This window comes from Canis aureus, chromosome 22 (assembly GCF_053574225.1).
Source record: "Canis aureus isolate CA01 chromosome 22, VMU_Caureus_v.1.0, whole genome shotgun sequence".
Lineage (NCBI taxonomy): Eukaryota > Metazoa > Chordata > Mammalia > Carnivora > Canidae > Canis > Canis aureus.
Genome location: NC_135632.1, coordinates 6,891,352 through 6,914,662, shown reverse-complemented (window position 1 = coordinate 6,914,662; position 23,311 = coordinate 6,891,352). Strand labels below are relative to the sequence as shown.

The following is a 23,311-nucleotide window of genomic DNA, read 5'->3' as shown; positions in this document are numbered from 1 at the left end:
GTCCCCGGTCCCCGGTCCCCGGCGGCGGCGGCGGAGACCCCCCGGCTGGCGGCCCCTGCGCGGCGCGGGGGCGCCCGCTCTCCGCGACCCGGGTCGCCCGTCCCCGGGCCTTGCGCGGCGCCGCCGGGTGCCCCGCGGGGCCCCCCTCCGCCGAGCCCCCCTCGCCCGCGCGCCCCGGCCGCCGCCGGCCGTGGTTCGGTCCCCGCTGCCCCGCTCCGTCCTCGTAAACTTTTGGGGAAATGTTGGAATGCGGTGCCTCCGACACGGGTCCCCAGGTTTTGCGCCAGCTGAGCAGCGACCGGGTGGAGGGAGGTGGAGACGGGGGTGGAGGGGGTGGGGGGTGGGGTGAGGGGAGACCTTTTCTGGTCGGATTTTCCCGTTTGCTGGGGAAGTCTTTTTTTTTTTTTTTTTTTTTTTTTATCGAGGTGATGAATATTGAGGTCTTTGCACGCACTTCTTTCTGTAGTCCCCCTTTTCCCTTTAAAAAAAAAAAAAAAAGATCAGTATTAAGGGGAGCCTGATTTTCGTCCCTAGAGGCGATTGGTTTAATTGCGGGAGGCTGTTTTGTATATGTAGAAGCCGACGGGTTACCTTGGAAGGGAAATGAGTCCCGAGATGGCTTATTTCTTTGAATGAAACGGGAGAAAGCTCGACTCTCGCCTTAGGTACACTGGCTTCGGTGTCTGGAGTAACCATGGCATTTTATAGCCATTGATGTGTTTGTCAGTAGTTAAGAAGTAATTATGTAACAACTCTCCAGTTATAATGATCACCCTTGGCTACACAATTTGCCCAGGGATTTGCCTTTTCTTTTCTTTTCTTTCTTTTTTTTTTTTTTTTTTAAAGATCACCTGCCACCCAGCTGTGCTTTCTGACTTTGCCAGCTGCAGCCCACCCATCCTCTGTTTTCTCCAGCAAAAAAAAAAAAAAAAAAAAAAAAAAAAAAACCCAAAAAACAAAAAAACAACACACACTAAAAACGAAGTGAGCACATTGCAGAACTTCTCTCCGGGAATCTAAAAATCCTCTGTTAAAAGTTTGGAGGCCCACTGACATCACGGAAAGGGCTTTGTGAAGAAAGAGGGAGGGGTCCTTAGGACTCCCCTTTTGATAAAGGTATTTATTTCAGTAACAGAATTAAACTTCTGTTAATATTTCTGGAAATTAAGGAGTGGCAGTTCCTTTTAGAGGCTTAAGCACGTAAACATGTTGGAGCATCCGTGGAGTGAGGAATTCAGGTGGAAGCTGGGAAGGTTTTACAGGTGGTTCTGTTGAGGCTTCATTCGCAGAAGGATGGATTGATGAGATCTTGCAGATTCCCTCTCCATCTATTTCTCTCTGGGCTGTTTCCACTCAGATTAAAGTTAATTGTTAAGGACTAGAAATAACAGTTACTGAGGACCGACCGTAACAAAGGTAGTCGCTTACAAATCAGTGTCAGGAAATTTTTAAAGTTTTGGTGGGGACAGCGATACTGATTGGCTCATCGTTCTCCTCTTGTAACGTCTTGCCATATTTTCCAGAGGGAAGTGTAATTAATAGCATCTCCCTAGTTACGGGATGGTCGTCTGGGATGCCGTGTGGACTTAATATATATAGTGTTTATTTCTCAGGTCAGCGCTCATTCGGGATTGAGGCCTCTCCAACTATGGAAAAAATAATTTTGGATTTTAGGATTTTACAACATGTTCTGGAGTTCAAAACCAGAAGTGAGCTTAGAACCTATTTTATATAACTTTCTTTTGACAAAGTGAAACTGAGGCCCCAGGAAGCTTGCTTGACTTAATCAAGGTGTGTGAAAAAGAAGCGGAGGATTCGGACCACCAAACCAGTATTTGTGTCAAGACCAATACTGTGTTAAGAATGATTCATGTTAAATTGTGTTGTTCGGATATTACCCCCTTTCCCCCAAGGCAGCCAATATTTCGTCTCTCTGGAGCAGAGCCAGAGTTGTGTGTGGCCACAGTCAAATTTGAATACAATATGGAACAGGTGCTTGGCTGTTCTTGGGTGGTGGTGTGGTGAGCCCTGTTCCACAAGCTTCAGTTATTTATGTAGGTTCCCAAGAGTTCCTTCCTATCCCTGTATCACCTGTACTTTTATTCTAATGTTTTCTTTATTTTTTTTAAAGATTTTATTTATTCATGAGAGATACAGAGAGAGAGAGAGAGAGAGAGAGGCAGAGACCCAGGCAGAGGGAGAAGCAGGCTCCATGCGGGGAGCCCAACGTGGGACTCGATCCCGGGACTCCAGGACCACGCTGTGGGCCGAAGGCAGGCGCTAAACCGCTGAGCCACCCAGGGATCCCCATAATGTTTTCTTTAAATTAACTTTTAAGAAACTTGGTTTCCTAGGCAGCAGTATACATGCAGTTATGGATTCGCATCTACAAATGTAATGCAAAATTTAGAGTCCAGTTGTGTGTATGCATATGTTAAATTTGTTTTTAATGATTTTATTATTTAAGAGAACATGAAGGGGCGCAGGACCAGAGGTAGGGGGAGAAGCAGACTCCCACTGAGCAGGGAGCCCCACGGGGGGCTCCATCCCAGGACCCTGGGATCGTGACCTGAGCTGAAAGCACACCCTTAACTGACTGAGCCACCCAGGCGCCCCTTAATTTTTTATCTACTTGGTATTACATGCACATAGCATTATCCGTAATAAAACCAGACTCTATTAAAACTTGACAAAAGTTTATTTGTGCATTTAAAACCATTGTTGTGTTCCATCAGAGATCTGTGTCTCACGTTGTGGCAAGTGCTGATTTAATGGAGGAAGTAGGGGCTTCCAAATTGGGCAGGGCTGGATTTGGATTCTGGTTCAGCCTCTTTGCAGTTGTATGGCCTTGGGCAAGTTGTGGAACTTCTCATTTGTAAATTAGTGTAAGTGTTCTATTCAGGAAATTTCGAGAACTCTGGTTTGAAATGCATTACATTTGTGTGAGAAAAACCCTCCTCCCGGTAGAAGCTATTCTTATTACTATAGCTGTGACTCTTATTATTGTTGACCAGTGCTAGTAGTGTTCTGGAAAACAGCTCCTGGGAGGTAGGCTGGAACTGTAGAATGAAGATCCCCTATGGAGAAGGAGGGGAGGGTGAGGAGAGCTAGAAGCTGTAACCTGCTCAAAGGACCATTTTTTTTTTTTTTTGAGAGCTTGCCTGGGCATCAGCACCCCACAGGACTTTAATTTTATTGTGTTATAACACTTTGTTTTCTGACTGTCCTCAAGCTTTAAGAACAGAATCGGAGAACCCTTGATTTCCCCTAATTCCTTACACTCCATACTACACGTTCCTGGATGTCTTGTCGGGTCGGTTCCCACGTATATTTCCAATCTGTCCACTGCTCCCCAGTTTGACTGATATGCTCGACTTTCTTTCTGCTTCAGGTTGACGTTTCTCTGCCCCTGGTCTGGTGTACCTGCCGATCTGTCTGCCTGGACACTTGTCTGCCTGGACACTTGTCTGCCTGTCCGGCCCCCCTCTACCATTCTACCCTGCTCTTCTCACCTTAGCCTGTGGTTAGGAGGGTAGGCTCTGGAGCACCTCTGCCTGGGTTTGCAACTTGGCTCTCCTCTTTACTCCTCATTCTCCCCAGCCCTCAGTATCTCCTTTTGTAGAGTGGGGGTGAGCATACGCTCTACTCATCGGCCTATTGGAGCATGACATGGGCAATGCATGTACGGCGTGTAGACGAAAGCCTGGCATGGATTCAACACCCCGGTACTGTCAGGGCCTGTCCTTTTTCCTTCGGGTCTCACCCAGTGACCTTCTCAGAGGCCTCTCTAGTATAAGCCTATAATTTGTAGTTTTGTATTTACTTGCGCGCAGCCATCGCCCACTAAAGGGTCAGTTTTGTGAGAGCAGGGATGAGCGCTGTTTCTAGGCATCACTAAAGTACCTGTAGTTAGTTCCTGGGATGCCGAGGCCACAAAGACTTGTTGGAATGTATGAATAAAAGTGGGAATGAATGAATAAAAAGAAGTCTGGTGATGGCAGGTGTTGGGGAAAGTCTAGGTCAAGGCGGAAATTCTCCTTGACATCTAATCTTGGAGGTGACAGAGGAGGAGTTTACCCTGGGATAGAAGAGGCCTAAACAGCTGAATAGTAACTATTTTCAGGAAGTCAAATCAGTTAGAAAAATAGTTTGGGTCAATAGTGAGATTTCCAGGCAGCGAGAGCTCTAGAGAGCCCCGCCAGTGGAGGGGATGGCTGGGTGTGCAGTGCAGAGGCTGCCCAAGGACAAGTCTAGTAAAACTTGGGCGGGTAGGGGAAGGAGTTGGGGGAGTTGGAGAAGGTGGGTGGTGGTGGTGGTGGTGGTGGTTGTGTCTGCGTGTGGATAACCCAGAATAGCTGTTTGCAAAACTTGACCTATGCGAATCACCTGTAGAGCTTGTTCAAAACAAATGGCTGGATTTTTCAGATTGAGTAGTTATGTGCAGGGGCCCCATAATTTGCATTTCTAAGAAGATGACTGGTGATCTGATGGTTGCTGGTCCATGCCCCACCTCCGCCCCTGCTCTAAGGACATTGGCCTGTTCTGCAGAGCCTAGAAAGTTCTGCCTGATGTAGGTAGCTCAGATCTGGACGTCTGTGTATGGCTGAAGTTGCAGTAGTTGGTTTAGCAGCGAGAGTGTGGTGGGCTTTCCCCAGAGGTTGTTCCCCTCTTAACTCAGATCGAAGGGGATGAGTCCAGATGTCTCCATCCTCCTTGAATGACGTGCTGTCACGCTTGGAATAACAGGTTCCTTACCGGGGCCTTCAAGGCCCTCCATCTGGCCCTCGTTCACTTCCACAACCACTACCTGTCGCCAGACCACCTGGCTTGGAGTTCTGGCATCATCGCTTACTGCCTTTTTGACTCAGATCTCACTTGTGGAATGGGGTTCCTCTTTGTTCTTACTATGTGGGGTTGCTGGAAAGATAAAAAGGTAAAATGAGATTTGAACCATGTCTGGCACACAGACAGTGCTCAGTTCCGGTGATTACTACTGGTGTAACTCCTCCCTTGGTAAAGAGTCCCAGGGCTTCCCATTGAATTTGTTAATATCCCTAAGACCCTGCCCTTTGAGATCTGGCCCCTGGGCTTTGAGTCATCCCTTCCTGACTTGCTCATTCCCCTCTTGGCTGTGGGATAGGACCAGTGGCCCCTTCTCTCTCCTTCCAACAGGCTCAGCTCTTTTGTGCCCTGTTCTTGTCCCTGACTGCCCCTGTAGTCCCGTTTCCTGTCGTTTGGCTCTTGTTGGAGACTCCCCCCTCAAGGAAGCCTTCCTTGTAACCCATCTTTTCCTTCTCCTCTCTAGCTCATTCATCTTGGGTTAATAGGTTTTGGCAGCGCCGGCCACTGAAATGGTTGCTGATTTTCTCCGTGGTCTTCCACGCTTGGAATGTAAACTGCACGAGAACAGGGGCTTCTCGGTGGCGGTCACAGTTTTGAGCTGCCTAGTGCCTGGGATTGGACTAGGTGCTCAGTAAATAGTTCTTGCAGAAATTAATAAAATGCAGGAAGAACTCTTAATGAGCAGTTGTATTTTTAACGTCTGACTGCCCCAATGCTTGTTTTATTTTGGCAAAGCCTGTTTTCTTGTTAGCACGTAAAACTCTTAAAACATGTTAAATGGTTATTTTGGAGACAGCTGGGGAGATGGGGTGAGGGGAGGTGAAAATTTGTTTCTTTATAATCTTGGAGAGGGAGGTTGTTGATAAGGTTGCCTGGGAAGAGAGGACAGGTTGACCAGTTGCCTGGGGGACCCTAAGAAAGGTTAGGGAAAAGCTTCTTCCTGAGATTGACTGGCTGCTTCCGGCCGTCATAGGACCTCCTTGAATACCAGTGTTTTGGGAGGAACATCTGTACCATTAACTTGGGCCTCCTGAGACTCAGGCCAGAATCATTATAGGAAACATTGGGTCAGAGGCCTTGTTTCTTTCTTCCTGCTGCTCACAGAAGTGTTACTACCCAAACTTTGTGGCCAAGAAGTAGAAACCCAAGTGGTTGTCCTTTCTCAGGGTCTGCTAACACCTGCAAGCAGCATCGTCAAAGATGCCTGTTAAACCTGCAGATATAATCCCCCCATATCAGACTTCTGAGTCAGAATTTTTGGGAGGGAGGCTGAGGAATTGACATTCTGAACAAACTTTTCAGGTGATTCCTAAATATATTGAGAATAATGGCTTTAGTTTTTATCTTTATTTTTTTTTTAAAGATTTTATTTATTTATCCACGAGGGACACACACACACACACACAGAGAGGCAGAGACAGGCAGAGGAAGAAGCAGGCTCCATGCTGGGAGCCGGACGTGGGACTCAACCCCGGGTCTCCAGGATCACGCCCATGGCTGAAGGTGGCGCTAAACCACTGAGCCACCCAGGCTGCCCTCGTGTTTATCTTTAGAAAATGTTGTAAGCCAGGCTCCCCCTTATTTCCTACCTGCTTCCCACTATTAGACGTATTAAAGTCTTTAGACAAATACACCAATTTGAAGCATTAGTACCTTTTGGTACAAATGCGTGCAAATGAGTTTAGCTACTTCCCACCTGAAGTTCTAATAACCATGGTTCCCAGAATAGGCTTGTTTTCTATCAGCTGTTGATGGTTTATAGCAGAGTAGCATGCCCTCCTTGCCCTTGAAATATCCACAGCTCCCTCCTGTGTGCACTTGGTTGAATTGGGGCTTAGGGGAGCCGGTCTTGCTTTGTCCCATGGGGATGCTTTTTGCACTTGCTCAGGGCAGTGGAATTTTCTCTTTGACTCTGGGCCTGGGCTCTTTGGGGCCTCACGCGAAGCTGTTCATTTCGGGTACGGCCCCTGTTAGCCTGTTGGGTTCTTCACTTAGGCTGGCCCACGGTGGGGATGCACCGTGCTCCTTTTCGAAGCTAGAGGACCGCAGCGTGAAGTCTGGAAGGCAGACTGTTGGGTGAGCACTAGGCAGGAGAGGATGGAGATGAAGAGTCCTAGGACGTTAGTTCAGCCCTTGTCTCTTGCGGGCGTGTGCGCCTACACACGTGAACATGAAGCAGAAGTGGATGAGAAGGTGGAAGTGGCAACTCCAAGAATTTCGAGGTATTTCTTCTGCAGCTCTCCTTAAGGGGGAGCTCTGGACACCCCCCCCCCCCCCCCCTTGTGAGGCTTCTTGATGGATGGACGAGGCAGGGAGTTGAGGAGTTGGAGGGGGTCGGTGAGAATGAACACGATTCAGGGTGCCCTTGGGCCCTGTGCTGAGCAGCGGTGAAGGAGCGGCCTCGGGGCCTGCGAGGGGAGCCTCGTAGTGCCCTGCAGAGGGAGGTGCCTGCCTCCTACACATTCCTCCCTGAGGAGGGAACGGGAAACGCTCTTAATTGTCTCTTGATAGCTGGCGATGGTGACAAGATGGTTCATTGCACTGTCCTCTCTAGTTCTCTGTTAAGGGAAATCCACATAATAAAAATGTCATTATGTTACAAAATAGTATGATTTTTACCAAAAAAAAAAAAAATCTGGAGGGCATAATCAACCACATGCAAGCAGTTGTTATCTCAAGGATGGGATTAGGGCTGATTATTTTCTTTCGGCACTAACCTTTATTCCGAGCTGTAAAAATACATGTGCACTCCTATTGTCACTGGAGGGAATGACTTAAAGAATAATTATTATTGAGGTCCTGAGTTTACAGGAATGGGCCTTTGTGTTTGGGTCCAAGCTAAGCTAGAACCTCATTGGCTGGTTAGTGGAGAGGGCTACAGTATGCTACCCCAGTGGAGTGGGGTACAGGTATGCGTGTACCTCATGCTCCCAGAGTCGAGGTGAGGTCGGGGTTAGGGCTGTTAAGGGAGCATTCTAGCTCTGCCATGTGCACCGTGTGATTTGGGGTGCTGTCTTTTTCCTCATTCCTCTTCCTTGGGAAGAATGACCTAACCATCTAGGTTTTTTTGAATGCGAAGGAGCACTGTAAACTTATATTGTTACCAAATGTGAGGTGTCAATTCCGTGGTGGGCTAGAGCATCAGTACCGAGTGATGATTCGAATTTTGGGAGCTTTGTCAGCAGGTTCATAGCATTTTGGCATCTTGAACTCTGGCACGATGGATGTATTTGCGCGATGGAAATGTGCAAATGCTACACAGGTGGTTTTTTTTTTTTTTTTTGTTTGTTTTGTTTTGTTTTTTTTTGAAAGCCAGTTGTTAAACATTTACCAGGATGCTACTGGGTATAGCACTTTATTGCCTACTTGACCATCATTCTTATCCCAGGATTCCGTTACCTGCTTCCTACAAAAAATTTTCTTCAAAGCCAGACCCTCCCTTAGGTAAACCTGTCTTGTGGCTTGGAGTGAAGTATTATGACTTCATTCTGGCTAAAGAGATTTAGCGGAAATCTACCTTAGGACTTCTTCGGAAGAACTTTCTTCTTGCCAAAAAAAAGTGTAGGCGCAGGGGAAGAACGCCCTCTCTCAATGCCCTGATAGCTCCTTAATATCTTTGGAAAAGTAATTAGAGGTAGGGCATCCGTCTTGTGACCACGAGGCAACAAGCCTACGAATGAAAAGCCAACACAAGAGGAGTTGAGTGGCTTTATGAAAATTCTTAAGCTACTGGACTGACTTTAGGACCACCCCTCCCTGGACCCATTAAATAAACAATGGATGTCCATATGGTTTAAGCCATTTGGGACCAGTTGTCAATTTTCCGTGGCTGAAAGCATTCTGATGTTGTCATGGCACTTCTCATTTATACATTGGCACCTGAAATCATCACGGCATGAGCCCTTCCATTCCCCTCTCCCCACCTTATAGAGAATGCACATCCCAGAAGTCTCCTCCTCTCTGGCTTAATGGGTATGTAGCAAGAGCCGGGGAGCACCTGTATCTTGCCTGCTAGGACATTCTGGTAGTGCCTATCAGAAGCTTGCAGGAAGTGGAAATGGCTTTCTTTATTTCCATGTCTGTCAGAAAGGGTTTAGGTGGGAAGGAAGGAAGAGCCCTGATCTGTTTTGTTTGGAGGAAGATTCTATGGATCTATACCAGGTTTTTTTTTTTTTTGGGGGGGGGGGGACTGGGAATGTTAGAGCTAGAAGGGAACTTAAAGATGCATTGTTCTCTTTTAATACAAAAGGAAATGGAGTCCCAGAGAGGTTAAAGGGGACTCCCGTTAAGGCAGATCTGGGCCAAGCACCTGTGTGCCCCGATTCGTTCTTGCAACTTTACTTGGCCTCCCCTCTGTACCCAGCCTCTGCTCCTGGTTGACACCCAGTGAGAATTTCTCTGTACTTCAGGGCACCCAGTGTCTCTGTCAGAGCTGGGGACTGAGTGGCCCACCATTTGATCTTAGAACTCACCAGAATCTTTAATGGGGTCTCCTGGGCAGAGGGAAGGAGACTCTGGAAGCTCAGGCAATCCTGAGCTTCCAGCTCCGTCCGTGGCCTCTGGTGTAGGTAGCTCTGGCGTTGGCCTCCGTGAGCTCTGCATGTAGGGGATTGATCCCACCCAGTTTCGGTTTTCTTGGTTGAGACGCTCCTTTCTTTACGCGTAGCTCTCGGAGACACAGCTAGACAAGTACTGTTGCCTCCTTGCAGGGAGCAGCCCTTGCATGCTGTGTTCTGTGTAAATGGATGGAAATGCTATGGCCCTGAGGCTTAAACCCCTGGGTTTTATTTTCCATGTTTTGAGGGCAGTATACATGCGTGGCAAACAAATGCAGTCATTCAGCTAATATTATTGAGCGCCTTGTGGGCCCTTTGCCAGCTGTGGCTTCATGGGGATGGGGCCCGAAACTTTTATCCTCTATGTCCCCGGCTCTGAGCACAGCAGCTGGGACTCAGAATTTCTTCTGTGAGTAAACGTAACAATAAACAAATGGTAGGAGCATTGGTCCTGGGCCCCCAAAGACTTCAATATAGAGCAGCGGTTTTCATTTGGGGGTGATTCCCACTTCCCATTTCAGGGACACTGACAATGTTTTCAGAAATTTGGGTTGTGAGACTGTGTGTAGGCACGTGTGTGCCTATACATGCTGCTCCTGGCATCTAGTAGGTGGAAGCCAATGAATGTTTCCGACATTCTCCAATACTCTGAGCAGGCCTGCCTCTGTGGTGTGCCCCCCCCGCCCCCAGGATTATCTGGCCTCAAAAGTCAGTAATTCCAAGGTTGAGAAACCCTGGTCTAGAGGAAGTGATAGATTTGTAAATAAGGAATACAATGTTTCAGATATTCTTTGAGAGGAATGTACAAAGTGCTGTGGAACTAGGCCAGAGTGACCCATTTTTTTTTTTTTTTTTCCCCGATGGGACCTGATAGAGGAGATTTTTGAGTCTGGGACTTGAAGGATGTGTAGGAGTGGATGGGGCTGAGGATGTGAAAGAAAATTAATTTTGGGGAAGAGGGAGCAGCTTGTGCAAAAGGCCAGAAGGAATGTGGGATGTGCTCTGGGCTGTGGGCCTGAGGCATGGTGTGGGGTATGCAGGGGGGAGCTGGGTTGGAGTGGGAAAGAAAGATGGGATCGAGTTATGGGGGCCTTTGGATGCTGTGTTGTTGAGGCATTTGGATAATATAGTGGAGGTGGTGAGGTGCCTTTCCAGGGTGTGAAGTTCAAGGAATGAGATTTAAGGTGACTCATGGTTGCAGTTTGAGGGGACTTTGGCCCTGAGGGTCATACTGCGGTAAAAAGGCTCTGTGGTCACTAACGTTCCGTGCCCGAGGGTGGATGTATTAGTTTCTTCCTGCTGCCACAACAAGCTTCCACAAACTAGGTGACTTAAAACAATGGAAATTCATTTTCTCACAGCTCTGGGGGTCACAAATCCAAAGGGAGTGTTAATAGGGTTGCACTCGCTCTGGAGGCTCTAGGGGAGAGTCCTCTCTTTCCTCATCCAGCTCCTTACCTTCTTTGTGGTTCTCTCAGTCTGATTTCAACCTCCTATCTCACATGGCCTTCCCTGTGCATCTCTTCTTTGTGTGGACACTTGTTACTGGGATTAGGGCGTATCTGGGTGGTCTAAGATCTCATCTCAAGGTCTTTAAATTACGTGTCTGCGAAGATCCTTCTCCAAAATAAGGTAACGTTTATAGATGCTGATGAGATTTGATGTGGGTATCTTTTAGGTGCCCATTTTTTTGGCCAATAGGGTTTGGGAAGAAAGAAGAGGGTATTTAAGAGAAAGATTATTTGAGTGGCGGGTTGATAAAGTGGAAGTGAGATAAGGAGAGGAGTATGGGGGTATGCCAACATTTTTAGCCGAGGTCCGTGGTTCTTTCCCAAACTTTCTGATCCTAAGGCCCCTTTATAGTCTTCAACATTATTGAGGATCCTCTAGAGCTTTTGTTTATGTCGGTTATATCTTGATATTTACCTTATTGGAAATCAAAACTGAAAAATTTTAGAACTATATATCCATTTAACTGTAATAACAAACCAGTTTCTTGTTATTTTCTTTTTTTTAATGAGCAATAGCTATTTTTACAAACAAAAATGTAGTAAAACGAGTGGCATTGTTTCACATTTTTGCAATTCTCTTTAACATCTCGTTCTGCATTCAGTCTGTTACAATATGTTGTTTTGGTTGAAGGATCTGGAGAAAATTTGGCCTCACGTAGATGTGTTGTTGTTAAGTTCTTGGGAACCAAGGAGGACTTGGACCTGGAGAGCTGCTGGCTCACACAGTTGGGGAGGAAGATTGATGGTGGTCCCAAAGCCAACATGCCGTAGGGAACAAAAAGAACTTGTTTAATCTTTTTCCAAAGGATGGTGAAGGTAAAGGTGCAGATGGAGAGAAAAAGATGCTTTCCGAATGCATTGGATCCGAGATGCCTCAGATTCAAGGTTGGGTTCAAGGTTGGAATGTATAGTGGAAGCTGGAAACCTGGATTTGGGTGTAATATGTGCATAGATATTTCAGATCATGGCTGTGATTACCTGCTGAGTGTGCAGAGAGATGGAGAAGCCAGCAGACGAGGATGACACTTTTCAGGGCTTATAGGTCCTGGACCCTGTCAGCAGGAGCTCTGAGGAGGGCACCTGTTAGGGAGATGGGTAGGGGGTGATGAGCAGCCCAAGGGGAGAGAGGATATTGGTGGAGTTCCAGCTACATAGGTGGCCTCTTAGTTTAGCACTTTATCTCCCCAGGACCTTTGCACGTGTGCTTCCTCTTGCCTGGTGGCCTTTTCTCTTTATCACTGCCTAGTGCTTGTTTTCTTCTCAGCACTCAACGAGGTTTGTGTTTGTCTCTTACCTGCTGTGTCCCCCAACCAGTAGAAGTTCCATGTAGCAGGGACCATGTCTCTTTCATTCCCCGCTGATCACCAGATGCCAGGAGAGAGTCTAGGATATGGTGAAAGTTAAGAAGTATGTGTTGACGGGATCTGATAACAGACGGTCATTACTAGCCAAGGGTTATTAGAAGCCTGGTATGGGGCACAGGGATGCCAGGATGTAGAAGACGTGGTTCCTGCCCCTGAGGGACGTGACTGGGGGAGGTGACACTCCTATTCACTGGGCGGGGAAGTTACTGAAACTTTCAGTGGGGTGTTGGGAACAAATGAGGGAGGGGTCAGGTTTTTTTTTTTTTTTTTTTTGTGGGATTAGGAAAGTCTTTAGGAATGGGGGTGTTTTCTAGGTGCCACGGCCTTCTGGGCAGATGGTATGAGCAAAGGCACAGAGATGGAAAATAAGACGTGGTCTTCAGGTGAACTGCACATAGTTCAGTAAGCTGAGAGTACACTGAATCTATAAACTTGAACATATCTGTAACTTTTGGGGGGCACTGAGAGAGAAGTAGAGCTTAAGACTGCTGGAGAGAGCAGGGCTATCTGCAGAGCAAGACCGACTTGGCCCCGGGGCCAGGGGATTGAGATCCCAAGGGGACTGATACCTTATGCAGAGTGTTCTTCTCCATTACTGCCTTTGAGAGAGGAGGGGAGACAGGACTTACACGGGGCTCCCCATTTATTTATCTTGAGTTTTCTACAAGCATTTTCAGAGTCAGCGTTACTGTGCAAAGATTTTCCTGAGCAGGAACGAATGTAGCCTTCAGCCCACATCCAGTGTGCCCCAGCTCAGCTATGCAAGTGCTGCCTTGTCAATTAAAATTTTGATAGAATTTGTTGCTTCCCTTTTCTAGCCATTTCATTCATGGATTAATCTAACGGGGTTGTTGAGATTGGGACCATTTAAGGCATTGGCAGCAGTGAAGAACGAATAAAAATGTATTTTGTCTGAAGTGTCATTGGGATTTTTTGCTAAGATGCTGGATTACATAAAGGTATGGGGGGTTCTGTCAGAATCATGTTCAAGGGGCACCTGGGGGGCTCAGCGGTTGGGCATCTGCCTTCGGCCCCGGGCGTGATCCTGGAGACCCGGGATCGAGTCCTGCGTCGGGCTCCCTGCATGGAGCCTGCTTCTCCCTCTACCTGTGTCTCTGCCCCTCTCTGTGTCTCTCATGAATAAATAAATAAAATCTTAAAAAAAAAAAATCACATTCAAGCCATTGCTAAATAATGTATTTTTTTCCTGAGTTCTGTGAGGGAGGTTAATATTGACGTTGCTCAGTGTTTTTATTTTTAAAGCTTCACACTGTGTTAGTAGGCAGTATGGAAAATATTTTTGGGGTCAGAGCTGTTTTTATTCCTTGGTCAGTTTCAGACTAAATGGCAGCTCCCTCTTGAAAAAAAAAATTCTTTATGAATTGGAGATACTATTTACATTTTGACTATTCTCATGAGATTTGTTCTTAAGTCATTATTAAGTAATCGAAATGTTTTTGAAGTCATATTTTCATTTACTCAGTACTTGATATATACCTCCCACTGGGCTAGGTGATGTGGGGGTGTAGAAAAGAAATAGAAGTCTACTTCTGTCCCCTCTAGAACAGTGCTGCTCAAAATATCCATGGTGAGGGACCAGTTTTTTTTTTTTTAAATTAATTTTCAATCTGTTGCAGACTGATAGAAATGTGATTAAAATGACTTACTAGAAGGATCCAGCTCGAATGTAATGGCAATATCAAATTGCTATAAAAGTTTCCAAGCGCTTCTTCTTCCTCCACCCCCATCCCCCTCTGGGCCGGTAACAGTAGTGAGTGGGCCATACCCTGAGCGAGTGGCACCGCTCAGGAAGTTAGCATCTGGTTCACTGAGACGCATAAAACATTTAGAAGATGACCGATGCATTGATTTATTTTAAAACTGAGGAGTAACCCGAACATTCAGGATGCACATTCCGTCATGATAGCCGGTGTTGCTTGGTTACCCCGAGTGCTTGGCGGCGTGGCTTTGCGGGCCTCCCAAACACCTCCGAGGTGGGCACTGTGACCTCCTTTTTACAGGTGCAGAAACTGAGGCACGGGGTGGGGGGTGGACCTACTTGCCCGAGGTCAGTTGGCTGCACGATGGTGATGGTGATGGTGATGGAGCCGGAGGTGGACTTGAGAGCCGGGGCCCTAACTATTGTCTACGTGTAGCGAGGCTCGAGTCCTGAAGAGAGAGGACGGCGCGGGAGGCAGGGGGGCGCGGGGGGCGGGGTGGCAGTGAAAGGGCCCGGGTTGCACCCTGCCTAAGCGAAGGCTGAAGGCGCAGGGCCGGGGTGCAGGCCTCCGGGGACCCGCCTGGAGCCCCAGCAGGTGGCCGATTCATCCCCCGGCTCCTGCCCCCCGTGACCGCAGCTGAAGTCAGAAGGGCCCGCGAAGGAGCGGCAGTGGGTGACAGGCCGGTCACAGGAGACGCGAGGCCTGTGGCAAGTGCTCAGGTCGCTCGGCCGCTGTCCTCGGTCCTGTTGCTCGACGACCTCCGAGTGACACGTCCCCGTGCTGTCCGCGGCGTTGGTGGCTCTCCAGGATCCTGGATTGCTGAGGGGAGCGGGTATCCACACCCTCCACGTGGGCCCCGAACTGGCCCGGAGGCCTTGGGGCTACAAGGGCCCGGGGAGGGAGGCCTGGGGGCTCAGCGGTCGAGCGCCGGCCTTCGGGCCCGGGATCGAGTCCCGCATCAGGTCCCCGCGGCTCCCTCTGCCTGGGTCTCTGCCTCGCCCTCTCTGGGTCTCATGAATAAATAAAATCGTAAAAAAGAAAAATAAAAGGGCCCGGGGTGCTTCAGGTCTGGCCTTCCGTACCTGTTGTTCCCCGGCTGCTTGGTGGCCGCTTGGTCACCAGGGTCCTGGGATGCTTGGCTGAGGTCCTGGGAGAGGCGGGATTGAGCAGGCCTCCTGGAAATAAAGAGGGCAGAGGCTGGGAGATGGGTTTTTTATTTTTATTTTTTTAAATTTTTATTTATTTATTCTTGAGAGACATAGGGGCAGAGACACAGGCAGAGGGAGAAGCAGGCTCCCTGCGGGGACCCAATGCGGGACTCGATCCCAGGACCCCGGGGTCACGATCTGAGCCACCCAGGCGTCCCTGGGAGATGCTAACAGAGGTTAGCTTTCAGACATTTCCCAAGGCGGATATTGGTTTCCTTGACTCAGAATGGTAGCCTGCAGCCCAGGAATTGACCTAAAAACGCCACCATTACCAACGAGAAAGAGGACCCCCTCCCCCCCCCCCCACCAGTCTCTTCCTCTGCTTTCAGGCTGAAAGGATGACCTAACAGTTTCATGGGATTTTTTTCCCTATATACCCCTTTATCCCTCTCACCCAATACATTTTCCTTTTTATGAATTTGCATTTCCTTTGGTGGAGATTGCACAACGCTCCTTCCCCTAGGTGTGTGCCTAGCATGGGGTGGGGGGAGTAATTAGGTGTGAGGTAGAAGGGTAAGCAAAAGAAGTCAGGTGAGGGGTGTGAGTCACTCCACTGGACAGTTAACTTCAGAGAAGAGAAACCATGGCTTGTGTATATGTTCTCTGCCCTCAAGTCACCTGGCACAGTGGGAGGCAGATTCCAGTCCTAAGTGTGAAAAATACGATTTACAGGAAGAGTGTACCCGAGATGTGATCGCAGTGCAAGAATTGTGTTGGGACCATGGCTTACCTGAGCGACGCGGGCTCGAAAGAGCAAACTGCCCTTTGAGGCTGCCTTAAACACAACCCTGGGTGGGATAGACTCTTGGAGGCATTAGGTCCTTTGCCTCCTTCAAGAGCACGCAAATCTAAAAGTTCAAGTATTTTTTTCCTCCGGCAGTTTTCTTACATTTTTTTTTTTTTTTTTCTGAGAGCTACATCCAGGTGTTTGATATTGGAAGATGATGCATTTGAATTTGATTTGAATATGAATTAATGGATACAATTATTTAAATATGAGTGGAATAAATGTTAAGTATATTTAGATATAATTTGAATCAGAGACTCTCCCACTTTATTTATTTTTTTAAAGATTTTATTTATTTCTTTATCTGCGAGAGAAGGTGGCGGTGGGGAGGGTGGCGCAGGGGGAGGGGCAGAGGGAGAGGAAGAAGCAGTCTCCCCGCTGAGCAGGGAGCCAGATGTGGGGGCTCCATCCCGATCCCGGGACTCCAGGATCAAGACCTGAGCTGAAGGCAGATTCTCAACCGACTTGGCTACAAAGACGCCCCCCTGACCCCCACCTGCCCCCCAACTCTTCCACTTTAAAATGAGGAGGGACTGCCTGTCTCGCCAGGCCACTTATGGGGAGGGTGAGGCTGTTACGGTGAATTGACACCTCTAAAAACCACATGTGTTCAACACCTTGGTGGACGTTTCCACCCAATTCATTGGAGAATTATCGAGAGTAACTCTCAGTATTTCCAGTAACTCCCAGGCATTTCCACCCAGTTCACTGGAGGGTGTTGGTCACATGTATGATTGAGGCCTACGTGCACCGGCCGGCCGTACAAACGATCTATAATTATGATGATGATGATACTTTTATTTTTATTTTTATTTTATTTATTTATTTTTTTAATTTTTATTTATTTATGATAGTCACACACAGAGAGAGAGGGGCAGAGACACAGGCAGAGGGAGAAGCAGGCTCCATGCAACGGGAGCCTGATGTGGGATTCGATCCGGGGTCTCCAGGATCACGCCCTGGGCCAAAGGCAGGCGCTAAACCGCTGCGCCACCCAGGGATCCCTGATTTTTAAAATACTAGTGTGGGGGGCGTCTGGGCGGCTCAGTCAGTGGAGCATGCGACTCTTGGTCTTGAGGTTGTGAGTTCGAGGTCCAGGTGAGGTGTAGAGATTACCTAAAAATAATAAAATCCCCAAATACATAGTGTGTACCTCCCTGTTCGTGTGCCTCACGTGATTTTCACCTTTTCTTTAAAATGGGCACGTGAGGTAGGTGGAGGTGCATCCATTTCCCAGGAATGGGAGCCAGGATCCCCCTTTATTTCTGTTGGAACCACACCGATCTCAAAGATCTCACTGTCTTGGGGGAACACACCGCATCTACCAGGGGCCAGATCCTCACAGGGCCACTTAACCTGCCTCTCAGCCTCAGTTTCTCACCTTGTAAAAGGAGGACCTATGGGTCTAAGCCGCTTGGGTTATGAAGATGAACACGAATGTGCTGCTTAATGGCCAAGGGAGTGTGGTGGTATCGTTGCCATGATTTTCTTTGCTTCTCTTTTTGCCTGCTGCTCTGTACAGGTGTGAAGAACTTACTGGTTTGTGTTGAGCTCATATCCTTTGGTTTCCCCTAGGCCTGCATAGTTTCTGATTGATGGCCTGCAGGTGTGGTTTGGATGGGGTGAATATTAATAGCAATGTAGATGAGGGTGGATGTACAGAGCTGAGTTTCAGATGTGGCTTTGATGCAAATGTGGCCCTGGTGTTGGGAGATGTTGGTGGGGGCGGGGGGAAGTGCTAGGTTGCCTTTTAGGGGAGTCTTGCCTCCCTTGAGTCAGTCTGACTCCTCCGTTGGCCCTCTTTAGAAGGCTGGTGGCATTTGGGCAGCAATGGGGGACCCGACCCTCCCTGTTTTTTTTTTTTTTTTTTTTTAAACTTCTCAGGCATTATGTGACACCTCAGAAGAGATCCAGATGAATTGGTCCCTGTTTCTGCGGTGTGGGGGGCTGGCCAGGGTGTCCTCTCTCTGCAGAGTCTAGTGATAGTGTTGTACACTTTCGATAGCTGTTGTAAACTCTGCAGTGGTTGTCCCTGATGCTGCCAGATGGCTTGGACCCCGGTGTTGCGGTGTTGGGTAGACTTGCCACGAGGGATAGAGCAGTCCCTTCGTGCTTTCCCTACAGGTATGTACGTTTTAGTTTCCTAGGCCTGCCATAACAAAACACCACAAACTGGATGGCTTCAAACAATGGGAATTGATTCTCTTGCTGTTCTGGAGCCTACCGTCCTCCTGGAGGCAGGGATGCACCTGGAAGCCTCGAGGTGAGGATCCTTCCTCACTTCTTCCAGCTTCTGGTGGCCCCAGGCTCTCTGCCTCTTTCTTCCCTCTGTCTTTTCTCCTGTAAGGACACCAGCCATGTTGGATTAGGACCCCCCACAACCCCCTAATTCAGTATGACCTCATCTTGTATCTGCAAAGACCCTGTTTCTAAGAAATGCCACATGCACAGGTACAGGAGTTAGGACTGATGTGTCTTTTGGGGTACACAAGTCCACCTGTTACAGTGCGCCTACGGGGCCTGTCTCGGGATCCCCTTCTGCACATCCCTGGTTGGTCTAGTACTAGATTTTTCCCTCCTGGGTCCTGGCTCAGGAGGCCCTAGGTGTCCCTTTCACTTTTCTCAGGAACTTCAAGCTTACAACCATCTCCCCCTTCTCCTGTTACCTTCCATCTTGTCCTTGCCTGGATTCTTTCTGGTGCCATTAAAACACGCACAAGGCCCTCCCATCTTCGATTGCCCTCCACCCCGTGACTCCATTTTCCCGTTTCTCTCCTCTTTCTCCAGACTTTTCCGAAAGCATCCTGTGTGCCCACTGTCTCCTTCACCTCCCACTTCTTCCTCTGCTCCTTCCAATCTGGCTTCTGCCTTCGTCAGTCCACCGAGACACCCCTCACTGAGGTCACAAGTGACAACAGCCACATTCCCAGCAGCACTTGCTCCTATTGATCTCTCTGTTGGTGAAATAACATCTCACAGCTTCTGCGATAAAACGCTCCTGGTTTCCTTTCTCTTCTCTGGCCATGTTTCCTTGAAGGCTTTTCCTCCCCTACCTGGCCATTAAGTCAGTACTGCATTTTCTGTGGGGTCTGCCCTAGGCTCTTGTCTCCTCCCAGTCTACCCTCTCCCTAGGTGCTCTCAGCCACCCCAGGCCTCAGTTACTATCTATATGCAGACAACTTTACAGCACAGCCTAGACTTCTCTGCACTCTAGAGTGCAGAAGAATATAAATATAAAATACTTATATATTTAAGTGCCTATAAAAATATATTGTCTCGGGGCGCCTGGGTGGCTCAGTGATTGAGCATCTGCCTTTGCCTTGGGTTATGATCCTGGGGTTCTGGGATCGAGTCCCACATCAGGCTCCCCACAGGGAACCTGCTACTCCCTCTGCCTATGTCTGCCTCTCTCTGTCTCCCATGAATAAATAAAATCTTAAAATATTTTGTCTCTTTTGCTACCTCAAACTTATGTTTAAAACTGAACTTGAGATCTGTTCCTCTTCTAACCCCCCTCAATACTGCTTACCCTATCTTTTTTTTTTTTTAACATTTCTATGTTTTTTTTCCTTAAGATTTTATTTATTCATGAGAGACACACACAGAGAGAGAGAGAGAGAGAGGCAGAGACATAGGCAGAGGAGAAGCAGGCTCCATGCAAGGAGCCTGACATGGGACTAGATCCCGGGACTCTGGGATCACGCCTTGAGCCAAAGGCAGATGCTCAACCACTGAACCATTAAGGCGTCCCTGCTTACCCTATCTTAAGAGAAATTACCATCCCAGAAATATGGGGGATGTTCTTTCTTGACAGCCTTATTACTCTTGGTCATTTCATCCAGCACTTCAACAAGAAGTTCAGTTGAGTAGCCCTCCTAAATACCCCTCTCTACCTGTGTCACCACCGTTTTGGTCCTACCTATCATCATCTGATGTCTGGACTCTTATGAGAGTCTGCTAACTAGTTGAAATCTCTTTGCCCCTGGACTCCCAGCCACCCAACTGCTGAGCCACCCAGGCGTCCCAATAAATAAAAGCTTACAAAAAAAAAAAAAAAAAAAGTCTTGGTTTGTCTCTGTATTTTTCCCCCCTTTGCTCATTTGCTTTGTAACTTCAATTCCACATGTGAATGAAATCAAATGGTATTTGTTTCTCTCTGACTTATTTGCTTAGCATAATACTTTCTGGTGCCATCCGTGTCATCGCAAGTGGCAGGATTTCATTCTTTTTTTATGGCTGAGTAATATTCCATTCTATGTATACATACCACGTCCTCTTTATCCATTCATCAGTCGATGCATACTTGGGGTGCTTCATGGGGTTTTGCTTTTTTATACGTTCTGACAATCCCTGTCTCTTCATTGGAAGCCAATTAATATTTAATTCTCATTTCCTATAATTTGATATGATTGGATTTACGTATAACGTTGTACTATTTTTTTCTGTCTCTTGCTTTCTTTTGGATTATTAAGTCATTTCTTATAATTTTAAGTTGCCTATTGATATTTTAGTTATACCTCTTTACGTTGTGTTTTTTTTTTTTTTAATTGTTCTGGGAAGTACAGTGCTTTTCACCATCTTAGAATTAATATTGTATCACTTTATGCAGAATGTCAACCTTACCATTATAAGGTCCTCCTCTTAACTCCGTTAACTTCTACTTCTCAGTTTGAGCTGAAGCTCAAAGGCCACTTCTTCAGGGAATTCTTGTCTGATTTCTGAGACTGTCAAGCCCCTGTTATGTGCATCCTGAGAAGGTGGTGCTTCTCCTTGGGGGCATTTATCGCTTGTAATGTGCTCACTGTGGAATCCCCAGTACGTAGCACAGTGCTGTATACTTATTTATTTGTTGATTGAATGAAAGGGAGTCCTGAGTTGTGGTTTGAAGAAGGCAAAAGATTTCATGATAATGTACTCCAGGGGATGGGAAAGGCATTATGTAAGGCTTGGAGGCTGAAAAGATGATTTATGTGGGAAAGCATATAATAGTCAAGTAGATTAAATGAGTTAAAATATAAAAATAAAATACAGCTCTAAGTTTTTATAACCGTGGCCACCGTTTATAGAGCACTTAATATGGGCCAGGCACCGTGCTAACCTCTTTGTACATTTTATCTTACATAACCTCAAGCCTGTGAGTTATTCTTGCCTCATTTCAAACGAAGCAACTGAGGTACAGAGAGGTCAGGTACCTTGTTCCCAATCACCAGTAAGGGCTCTGCATTCAAACTCACATCTGTGTGATTTTAACGCTGGGGAAAGAAGTGAGACTGGGAGGTGGAGCTTGATTGTTCAAGGCATTTAATGCCTCTCTGAGGTAATGGTGCTTGGGTTTGGAGCCACAGTTAGGTGGAGAGAAGGCCCACAGGTATCACTGAGGGCTTGGAGGGGTAGCATTAGGTGCTTCTATTCTTTAGCCCCTTCTGGGGAAAAGAAGGAAAAAAGTAGAAGACCTTCTGAGGCTTGTGAACAGGGGAGGGCAGAGAAGAACACTCATTCGAGGAAGATTCATCAGGGCCTGTGGGCAGGATGGATTCAGGTAAAAATCTAAACAGAGGAGAGGAACCACACAAGGAGCAGTGCCTAGGGCCCACTGTGATGGCAGCCATGGGTTAGAGAGGCGACAGTTGTATTTTATTATTTTATTTTTAAAATTTTTTTAACTTTTATTTATTTATGGTAGTCACAGAGAGAGAGAGAGAGAGGCAGAGACACAGGCAGAGGGAGAAGCAGGCTCCATGCACCGGGAGCCCAATGTGGGATTCGATCCCGGGTCTCCAGGATCGCGCCCTGGACCAAAGGCAGGTGCTAAACCGCTGCGCCACCCAGGGATCCCGACAGTTATATTTTAAAGGGATGAACATGAGACCTGTTTTGAGAGGAGTGTGGATAAAATTGGTTAGGGACTCGGAAAGATTATTCCCCTATTTTCTGGGTCCATTTATACCCACCACCTCTAGGTGTTACCTAAAGACCATTCACTGTATCCACGCATGGGGATTATCACAGCTCCATTTCTCAGACTGGGATCTGCAGACATCCTGAGGGGTCTCGGAAAATGCTCTTTCCAGGGAGGGCTGGGCAAGGCTAGGAAAAATCATTATCGGGCTGGTTTTTTTTTTTTTTTTTTTAATTTTGTTTGGTTAAGACCCTCGCTCACCCAGTCTGCCTGACGAGCACACAGAGGGACATTTTTCTACTTCTGTGGCATTATCATAGTCCTGGTGGACATTTCTGTCCAATTTGTTGAACAGTCAGTGAGTTAGTGTGTTAGACACGAGTGACTAGAGAGATAGGGCATGCCTGCACAGGTTCTGTGGGTTAGAGGCGAAGTCTGGAGGAGGTTACGCATGTGTGTGCTTGCATGTCTGTGTGCATCAGTGTATGTGTTTGCCTGCATTTATTATCTGCTCTTGCAACAGTCATTGGAAATTGTCCCAACTGACCGACTGATCTACCTACCTACCTGTCTTCCTTCCTTTCTAAGATTTTATGATTACCTCCTTTCCTAACTTTCTAAGATTTTATGATTTATTCATTTGTTAATTTAGAGAGCGTGAGAGGAGGAGGGGTAGAGGGGGGGAGAGAGAGAAAATCTCAGGCAGACTCCGTGCTGAGCATGGAGCCCGACATGGGGCTCGACATCACGACCCCAAGATCATGACCTGAGCTGAAACCAAGGGTCGGTTGGTTGCTCAACCAACTGAGCCACCCAGGCACCTCTTTTATGTATTTTTGCCTTGAGTGAGAAAGAGCTTAACCAGCTTCCAGGCGAGTATCAAAATGTTTCTACTTTCCGGTGAAACATTTTATTGAAATTAAAAGATTGCTTTGAAAGTGATCCAAAAAATAAGATTATCCTATGAAGTTCAAGGTAAATGTGTGAGATTTATGGATGTATTTGGAGTTCACCCAAGGCCCTGAAGATCCAGTTTTGGTGTCGCTGTGGAATACAGAAATGCAGAGTGAACCTGGCCTTCTGTATGAACATGGAACAATTTCTAGGATTCTGAATGTATGTAGGTGCCTGTCTCCTGAACATTGCTTTAAGGCTTATTATTTTAGTAGAAACCAATGATAAAGAGGGGTGAGAGTCCTTCTTTCTCCATGTCGAGGTTCCCTTGGGACAATTCTGTTGAAATCCGTATGCACCCAGGTCTGGTGTGCCGCTGCCCAGGGCCACCAGGCAAGGACTGCGAATTTACCTTCGCAAATAGGCATAGTAGCTGCTGAAGGTTCTTTTGTAAGAATCATGGACTATGGGCCGCAGAGCAAGCCTAAATCTCAATAAGAACCATAGTTAGGATTTTGGTGGTGATCCT

General features: G+C 47.3%; 1 protein-coding gene across 7 annotated transcripts in view; it reads left to right on the top strand.

Annotated features, from left to right (window-relative positions):
• MED12L (mediator complex subunit 12L) overlaps positions 1-23,311 on the top strand; it is a 323,065-nt gene that overhangs the window by 437 nt on the left and 299,317 nt on the right. The window lies entirely within an intron of this gene.